At 43.1% G+C, this 8,587-nt stretch overlaps 1 protein-coding gene across 2 annotated transcripts in view; it reads left to right on the top strand.

Annotated features, from left to right (window-relative positions):
• Window positions 1–780: 780 nt before the first annotated feature.
• The window catches only part of STARD3NL (STARD3 N-terminal like), a 48,310-nt gene continuing 40,503 nt past the window's right edge, over window positions 781–8,587 (top strand). For both annotated transcript variants that reach the window (XM_057733857.1, XM_057733856.1), the window contains exon 1: window positions 781–959. The gene's annotated coding sequence lies outside the window, so the exon portion shown is untranslated. The remainder of the gene's footprint in view (window positions 960–8,587) is intronic.

Below are 8,587 nucleotides of genomic sequence, written 5' to 3'. Positions count from 1 at the left end.
GCACTTATAATGTCTTTGGAAGAATATCCAAAAAACGAGCAACACTAACCCAGGCACTGACTTCAATAGGCGAACCGAGTGCCCGAGGACCTGGAAGCGGAAGGAGAATTTCCACTTTGTAACCTTCTATTCCTTCATATATTTGAACGATGTAACTGTAGCATCTGCTGGAAAAAAGTTTCATTAAAATATAAAGATAATTTGAAGTCAAACAGTAATTAAAGGATGCCAATTTCGTGCGAAAACCTATACAAATAATCAAATGGGACTATTATATTAAGACTGAGGTGTTAGTTACGCACGCACAGGAGCGCAAAGAAAGGGTCTCCTACGTCTGGGGAGCCTGAGGAGAATTCAAAGCTGAGGTGACTCTTGAACAGAGAAGTGGAATGTCCTACTTTTTCTCTCCTGGGGAGGCCAGGGGACCTGAAATCCAGTCCCATGATTATTTTCCAGAGCTGGAGCCTAAATTCCCAGCAGGAGTCTGGAGGAAGGCGGAAGAATCGAAGAGGAGGGGGAAGCGACGCTTCACAAAACGGTGCGGTACCGGCTTCGGGCAAATCCAACCAGCCGGCTTTCCAGCTTCCCACTGTCTCCTCAGGGCAGACCGGCCCGCCCTGTCCCGCCTTCCCGCGACGCTTACTGGGCAGTAGATGATTGACAGAGTCAACCACCAATCGCTGCTCTGCTACAGGGGCACTCAGGCCCCAGCCCGGTCTTTGGTCCCTCGGGCGAGATGCGGCCTTTGTGCGTCGACGTCAGCGTGCTGACGTCACGGGCCGGGTACTCGAAGAGGTCCGGGGGCGGCTGTCCTCGGGCGGTGGGCTGCGAGACCGTCGCAGGGCTCGATTCCCGGTCCCGCCCCGCCGAACCCCGCCCCTCCGCCCGCGAGGAGTGCAGCCACAGAGCCGCTGTCGCCGGGCCAGCCTAGGGCGGCCGGCCCAGAACCACCCGATGAGGTAGGCTGGGTTTCTCGTCCGCCTATTTGACAGATTGGAAAACTGAGTCATCCGGTATCAGATGATTTGCCCGGGGCCCACTAGAGACCCGCTCGGAGGCCAGAGCCGAGGTCCGGTTCTGTTTGTTGAGCCCTCGCCGTCCTCTGGGGAGGAGGAGGGGCTGGGCAGGCTCTGTTTATAAAGGGTGCAAAAGTGAAGTTGCAGATTGCGGAGCCCTTTTTCATCCACGGTTTGGGCTGGGATTCAGGGGGTGGATGCAGGTAGCGAGGTCTCCATTCCTTCATCCTGGGGACCCCTTGGAGCCCTCGGTGGGGTCCAGCCTGGTTCTGGCCCCTTGGGCCCTCCAGAATGACCAAGAGTGGTGACTGGGGTGATGCTTGGATTATACAGACAAGTTCGGTTACTGACTTCTTTTATTCATCAAGAAAAGCTGTGTTCGAAACAAAATTTAAAAATTCAAGCTCAAGGGACGAATGTTCTGGCTCTGGTTTCATTCCACTGCTTTGCCCATTCATGGGTATCTGGCCATATTTTGAAATCTCCGTGGCATGCTTATTTTTGGTTCAGGATTAGAAAGGGATTTCTCTCTCTTTCTTTTAGTTCAAACATGAGTTAACATTGTGCAACTTTTATCATTCTCTTAATGTGCCAATTGTTCACCATGTCGTTTGTCTTCTATTTCACAGATGGAATCACTGAATTCATCACTTAACTCAGTAATAGTTTGGATAAGTTTAGCAAGGTAACAAAGTAACGGGTCGAACCTCTCAATACTAATACTGGAATTAGTTCAGTTTGTTTCTCAGAATTCTTTGTTGAGAAGGGGCCTGAAAGGTAATTCCCCTGTATATGTATACACGGTCTACCCATACACCCTCACAAAACAAAACAACTTAGGATACGTTGCTTTATTTATGGGTTCTAATAAGATGGGGCATAATTCATGCTCATAAAGTGAAAATGTGTACTGCAGGATATATGTATCCGTATATAATATTTTGTATTGTCATGAGGAATTTATTCTCTTTAAATCTTGCTGTCTCAGACATTGACTTTTTAAGATTGCATTATTGCATAAAACTGCATTAAAGACATGAAATTAAAGCCGCTTCAGGGGACTTTTCCTTACTTACGTTCACAGAAGGATGGTTATTATTTCACTTTATTCTTTGGACAGATTTATCTGATGAGTCCCTAGTCTGTGCCATGCTTTGTTTTACATGTTGGGGATTGAATGCAGAAGTATTTACATAAGGGTCTTGCTCTCAACAGCTTCCATTTTGGTGGAGATACTATAAATATATAAACAAAGATGACAATTTTAGATAATGATAAATACTAGAAAAAATATTACAGGAGAAGGGGCTGGAGTGTGATTTCAATGTGGGGGGAAATTTAGATATGGGTGGTCAGGGGAGATTTCCTTGAGGAAGTTTGGAGGAGACCTGAATGTTTAGAATGAGTCAGCCATGGGACTGTCTGCTGGAAGTTTCCAGGCAGACGTAACAGTGCAAAGGAGCTAAAGGAAGAAGGAGCTTGGTATGTTCCAGGGATAGAAGAGAAGCTCTGTGGTTGGAGCGGGGTGAACCTAGGGGAGAGTGAGGTGGGGAAATGGGGTGGAGATGACACTTGAGAGTTAGGCAGGATTGAGATCATGTGAACCCCATGTAAGAATTGCAGGCAGACAAAGACAAAGGAAATAGGATTTATATATTGTCAAAGCTCTCCAATTTTTTTTTCTAGTGACATTCATAGATGCTAACGAGCTCTCTGCTTTATACTGGTTATGAAATCATTGTAGTAAATCATTATATTTTTTTTCACCAGTGGTCCTCTTTCTTAATGGAGAAATGTCTCTTCCCTCAAGCACTCTGTCCCACGCTGTTTCTTTCCTGTTCATTGTTACTACGTGCGGGACTCTGAGCCTCTGCTTATCTTCCACTCCCAGTATTCATGTGCAGGCACCCAGTGCCTGCTCTTCCCCACACTGAGTTCTAGGAAACTGCATTGTCAAGTGGATTACTGTTTTCTATTAGAACTTTTAGTACTGACCAGAGACTTAATGTCTGCCTTTATTTGGTGCCTACAGTGTACCAGGTGCATTATATACATTTTGGTCCTTCTAATCTATTGCAAAGGTAAATGTTATCCCTTCTTGGTGGAAGAGGAAACTTGTGCTTAAGGCCACCCAACTGGTACTGAACGAACCCAGGTTTGAACACTCCAGTTAGCCGCCCACAAACTCTAATCCATGCTGCTCCACTTGACCGCTTCCCTGAGTATATAACAACTACAAATCTCTATTATTGTAAATTAATATTTTATGAAATAGCATTTTAGAGATCATGATTCAATCCTCTTAGTTTAAAGGTAAGACTGTGGAGGCCCATTGATGCTCAATGCTTTTCAAGACAGAACTAGCACCAAATTCTCACCCTGCTATTCTCAGTCTAGTGTTTTTTTTTTTTTTTTTCCTGCTGTAGTTACTGCATGAAAGTTCCATCACAAGGAGTTCTGTATATACAAAAATATGATATTTCAACATCATGAATTTACTGCCCATAAGCTCATACAAGGCAGTTTTTAAAAGATGGAATAGTGTTGCTTCTTGGGCTAAAATAAACCCTTGTTTTATTTTACTTCTCTTTTTCAGCAGTGAGCAGGTATAAACTTTCTGGATGAATCTTGGTTTTCTTAGTAGGAGAAGATTTCAGAATGACTTTAAAATTTCAGTTTTAACTTCACAGATCTTTTAAGGGAGCTTTAAATTTGTTGTTTTCCCACCTTTAGCCGTTTGCTCACAAGTATGGGAATATTGCCGAGCGTTTGCTGCCTCATAGTTTCTGTTGGCAAGTAGAATTTCTTCCGATAATTGAGGAAGCTGTGCGGTCAGCTCAAGAATACAACTTCTCTTTCTTAGCGTAATGTATTATCATTTTTAAAAATGAGTAAAAATTAGTTTATAAATTATATGGTGGAAAAATGCGTTACTTTGTTTCAACAATTTAAAAATACCCATTTTTTATTTCTAAGATTTGCTTATTTTATGAATTATGATTGGCATATGGTTGATGACAAATAGCAAATTAACAGATAGCTAAATTTACTTTCTGGTGGCTTTTTTGCCTCTCCTGTAACTTAATGGAGATTGTCTTTTCTATTAAATCAGAGTAATGTTATTGGAATTAGTAGCACCTTCTTTCTTAAATGTGGAAGATATTTAATTAAAGAGAGAGCTTTTGCTCTTTAGGCCATCTATTGGGTGTTTTGACCAAGTATCTCTGTCCTTTAAGATTGTTCTTGCAACTGACCTCCACCTTCTGAAGGTCCAGGCTGTCATGATTTGGCCTCAGAGTATAGTGCTGTCCTTCCACCATGAACCCAGTGCCCCAAACTGGACTCCTGGCCTTTCCGGCTTTAGTGCCATTGCTTGTGCTCTGCCTACAGCCTGCAATGCCTTCTAGATGGAAAAATCCAGACAGAGTTCTACCTGTGCCTCTCTGTCCATCTGTGCTCCTTTCTCAGTGAGATAGTTCCTGTATCTCTTTAATGGAAGCCTAGTCTTTCACAGTACTTTTGGTGATCTTTCTCTGTGACACAGTTTGCCAATCTTGATATCTTTGGCAATGCACAATATTGTATCTGGGTGTTCAAATATATGTTGGCTTGAGCTTAAAAGAAGCATAACAGTTCGTGTTAGACATGCAAAGATTTTGTAGATTATAGAGCGCTTTAGTTTTGTTTACCCCCTTAGATTTTTAGAGCTTTTATTACCTCATCTTTGCAAGAAGCATTGTTATGCTTTTCTTGGCTTTGATTCAATAGAACCTCTTTCCTGTTTCAGTTAAGGGTCTGACTGCTACAGCTACCAAGGGGTCTCTTGAGAGGGACTCACATCTTTGGGCTGTAAATATTGAAGGCACAGTGTTCTCTGCATTTATAGCTTTGGAAGAAAATAACAATAATTCTGGTTTTTAATAGTGAAGATGAGAAAAAACTGAAGCCCACAGGACTAGCCAGGGGCTCCTGTAGTGCTGGGCTAAGGAGCCTGGTCAGCACTCCTGGTTCACGGCAGCAGGGGCTTGTGCGGGCCGGCGCTTGTTCCGATGTTCTGCAGCAGAACTCCTGGTGGCCTCTTAAGTGTGTTACTATAGCTCAGGCCTTTCTGGATTGTTACACTTGCTTTGCTAGTGAGTTGCCCTGGATCTGAAAGACACCTCTTATTGTGACTCAAGGTGAAATCATGACCTCTCACCAAGTCAACCTGTGTCCCCTGCATTGGCAGGCAGATTCTTAACCACTGAGCTGTTTAAGCCCGTGGGATCTTCCTGGGCAAGCTTTGGCTGGTATCAGGTTTGGTAGGCTCTTTAGTATGAATACTTCCCACTTCTACTTCCCCTCTCATCACAGGTTTCCAAAAAATATCTTGGGACTAGTGGGCATCCTGTGTGTTAAACTTGGAGCTTGGAGAAATTGAGTCTGGTGCCTTCTAAGTTGTGGTAATCACAGGTTTCCATGTCCCCATATTTTACTTTTCAGACACTATGCATTGTTGCTCACTGGAGCATGTTCTTGTTTGCTTTTTGTTTCAGGAAAATTCATTCTCATAATTCTTTCTTTAATGAATTAATCACTTGCTGAATTAATCATGTGGAACCAGGGAATATCCAGTGCATTTTCCTATTTGTATGGTATGTTGAATTCTTCCAAGGTAACACAAGGAACTCTTGAAAAATTAGAATTTTCTCCAGCTGAGGTGGGAGCACCAGCCAGGACTTGCTTCTGTTATTATTGGTAATAACTGGCACTTAGAGAGTGCTTCCTCTGTGTCAGGTGCTTGTTTATTTATTTATTTATTTATTGACTGCGTTGGGTCTTCATTGCTGCAGGCAGGCTTTCTCTAGTTGCGGAGGGCGGAGGCTACTCTTCGTTGAGGTGCATGGGCTTCTCATTGCGGTGGCTTCTCTTGTTGCAATGCAAGGGCTCTAGGTGTGCAGGTTTCAGTAGCTGTAGCACATGGGCCCAGTAGCTGTGGCTCACGGGCTCTAGAGCACAGGCTCAGTAGTTGTGGCGCATGGGCATAGTTGCTTCACGGCATGTGGAATCTTCCCAGACCAGAGATTGAACCTGTGTCCCCTGCATTGGCAGGTGGATTCTTAACCACTGTGCCTCCAGGGAAGTCCCTGTCAGGTGCTGTTTTAAACGCTTTATGCCATGGTTTCTCATCCTCAGCACTGTTGACATTTTAGGTTGGGTAATTTTTTGTGGTGGGAGGTGTCCTGTGTGTCGTAAGGGGTTTAGCAGCATCCCTGGGCTCTACCCTCTGGATACCAGTGGCCCCTCCTCTAGTTGACAACCAGAACTGTCTCCAGACAATGACAACTGTCCTGAGGTGGTTGGTGAGCAGAGTCCTTCCCTCCATAGCCCAGACACCTTGAGAACCACTGCTTTATATAAACTAACTTATTCCTCTCAGCAGCTTTCTGAGGTGGGTCGTAGTGTTGTCCTCATTTTATGGAAGGAGAAGCTGAGGCATAGAGGGGTTAAGTAATGTGTCCAGGGTTGCACAACCAGTCAGCAGTCACACTGGATGTGAAAACCAGGCAGTGCTCTTTGTGAACCCTGGTTCAACACAGCCAACGGGCTGGAAGCCAACTGTTAGGAATCCAAAGACCCGTGTAGCCTGGGGGACAAAACAAATGCCAGCAGGACCAAGCAGGGCTGTAAGTGAGGTGGCTGGAGTGAACTGGGGAGCCTTGCCGGAATGGCCTGTTTTTCTTTATTTTTTTAATTTAAAATTTTTTAATTTGTTTATTTATCTCTATTGGAGAATGGTTGCTTTACAATGTTGTGTTTGCCTCCACTGCACAACAAAATGAATCAGCCATGCACATACAGATGCCTGTTTTTCAAGAGAAGCTAGAAATCTGGATTTTATTTGTGTGAAAAGTTCTTCTCTTTTAACATTGGCAGTTAATTAACGTTTACAAAACATCGTGAAAGCCAGTAGACAAACAGAATCACCCATATATGGACGAGATTTGGTCCCGGGCCATCAGTTTGTGGTCTTTTTTGTGGAGACTTTGCAGCAGTGTAACCTTATAGAGAATTGTATATTCATTTGATAAGGGACAAGAAGGTAGATAGATTCTCTGTGGACAGCAAAAGTTTCGCTTCTTGGAAGGCTCTGGAAATAAGGATGGGTGGGTGGAGCTTCTAGCTAGAAAAGTTGCCTTGCTTTCTTATAAGCTAAAAGAGTGCAAGAAGTAGGCTGGCCATCCATAACACTTTGAAATTTTAATGCTCTGCTGCTCAGACTCAGTTTGAAAGTTCTGTACTTTTATGTCCTTTAGCAGCAGCACTCATAACTATTTCTTTTATGACCTCTGCTTGTCCAGGTGTGAAAATCCATATCTTACATGACACTGAGAGAAACATAAATTCTGGAATTCAATGGCTGAATCCTGGAGAAGTGAACCACACCCATACCTCACTTTTTTGACAGCCGGTAACCAGCTGATTCCGGTTTAACTCTCTAGGTAAAGACCAGGCTCTCTGCCTGCTTTAGCAACAGATGGAATTCTGCTGGCCTTTGCAGCATTTTCCTTGAGCCTGTGTGCCATCAAGCCCCTGCTCTGGTGTGAAAAGCGACCTCCTGTTTTCACGCTGACTTTTCATGGCCTCCGGATCTGTCCCACCCTTCAGTCCCCTGCACCACCTGAGACTCCCTCACATGGGCCCCTCCCTGATTGGGTGGTCCTGCTCCTCCATGTTTTGAATTTAGTCTGCCTTTTCCTTGCTGTATGTCACCTTTTCATTTCTCTCGAAGCCATACATCTTCTCTTAGGCCAACTTTTTCATCAAGCCTTTTCTAACCGCAAGAATCTGAAGTTTGGTCCTTTAGAGTTTTAACTGTCTTAGGCTTTAATTTCTAATTATTTGTGTAACCACTTTACTCCCTTTATAAAACTATTTTACTTGAGGATAGAGAACAGCCTTTCCCATCTCACTTTTTCCCTGTGGCATCTGGCATAGTGTTTTACATAGTGTAGATACTTAATATATTTCAGTTTATTCATTGGGGTCTGGTAGGTTCCCACTCACAGTGATTTCTTCCTTTTTTTTCCATGTATTTGTATCAGTTTATATAGTGTGTTGTTAGAGTGACTTCACTAAATAAAATTCAAAATATGTAGGAAAACGTGATGACAAAATTAATTTGGGGAGGTTGGAGCATTTTTATTAATTATGTTGTCAATGCTAGTAATCAGAGATGAAATATTCTTGGTTTATTTAATATAATATATTAGAGCTCCAGACTTCTGTGTAAACTTGTCTGTTAGGTAGCAAGCACCCAGATTCCATACTTTTATACAGTGATATTTGTAATTCATGAATTTAACAAACAAATCGAATGCCTAAAACATGGCCAGGCATTTCCCTAGGTGCTAAGGGCACAGAAGTGTCTTCCAGGAGCTTTTGGTATAGTGCTGAGAATAAGACATGTAAACAATACGTGAAATATATATGAAAGATTAGAAGTGCTGGTAAAGAAAGGTAATATATCAGTGGGATCAGAGAAGATTTCATTGAGGAAGTGCTACTTAAGCTTCCTTGAACAATGAATA

Source organism: Hippopotamus amphibius, chromosome 4 (assembly GCF_030028045.1).
Source record: "Hippopotamus amphibius kiboko isolate mHipAmp2 chromosome 4, mHipAmp2.hap2, whole genome shotgun sequence".
Lineage (NCBI taxonomy): Eukaryota > Metazoa > Chordata > Mammalia > Artiodactyla > Hippopotamidae > Hippopotamus > Hippopotamus amphibius.
This window is presented reverse-complemented; position numbering and strand designations above follow the sequence as displayed.